Source organism: Trematomus bernacchii, unplaced genomic scaffold, assembly GCF_902827165.1.
Source record: "Trematomus bernacchii unplaced genomic scaffold, fTreBer1.1, whole genome shotgun sequence".
Lineage (NCBI taxonomy): Eukaryota > Metazoa > Chordata > Actinopteri > Perciformes > Nototheniidae > Trematomus > Trematomus bernacchii.
Genome location: NW_022988066.1, coordinates 3,010,071 through 3,011,241, shown reverse-complemented (window position 1 = coordinate 3,011,241; position 1,171 = coordinate 3,010,071).

The following is a 1,171-nucleotide window of genomic DNA, read 5'->3' as shown; positions in this document are numbered from 1 at the left end:
TTCATATTTGTGTGCATTTTCAAAACTTACTATCAGCAACACCATCTTAGATTAACATTAAAATAAACAATTCTGTAAAATCCCCTTGAACAATGCATCATACATTTCTTTAAACTCCCTGTTCTATCTCACTGTATAAACATGTATTGGTCAATGTGAGGTCAACTAACAGTGTTACAGCACCTCTTAGTGGCCTTATTAAACATGACATCGTTTTATTTTTAAAATATTTTATTATTTTTGTAAGTTTTCTCGTTACATATAAATGAACCAAAACATCTAAAAAGTAGATTTGAAACTAGGTGCAACATATGAGGAGTTTAATCCCAAACAATTCATCCAGTAAGGAAATAAAATGATAAATTACAACTTGGCATTCCAGAAAAGCACAACAAGGACCCAAATAGAAATGGAACCATCGCTGAATATCTTCTGCTTTTGAATTGTCGACTGTGGAGCTGCGTTTGATTCCACAATGGATATCTGTGGTTTGGAACTAAACCTTTCATATACTTAAATGACCTAAAAACAGGAAATAACACATTACAGAAACAACCATAAAGGAACCACAACCTTTAAACACTTGAAGCTGTGTGGCTGGTTATGACAAATAAAGGTTAGCATTGTTTCAGGAGTATAAAGAGTATACATTACAGAAACCTCAGAGTGAACAGGGTGACAACTAAAGCTGAGAACTACGAGACCCTCCAATCTCCACTTTTAACAATCGTCATCTAAGTCGTATATATAAAAAAAAGAACTGTACAGAAGCTGTCTGAAAAGGTCATGAAGACATTTTAGAGGGTCTCTGTCATTTCAAATAACAGATTACCAAAACTCGGCTCAAGACTTTTTTGCCAGAACATTTTCTTAAGGACCTCTTTAGACAACATTATTCAGTGTTTAACAACTACAGTTTTGTCAGTTGTCAGATAGAGTGTGGTTGTTACACGAGAGGCACAGCAATGCAGGGAATGGGACAAAACAGTGGCCCCTGCATGCTTTTTTTGTTTATACAATGAAACCACATTTGTATCAAATGTGTAGTTTTATCAGCCTGGAATGAAAAAAGAAACTGGGGTATTCCGAATGTTATCAAAACATGTCCAATCCTATTGCAGTCTTGGTGGATGGTCAGAGAAGCATAACACTTGCTGCATTGTTTGTCTTT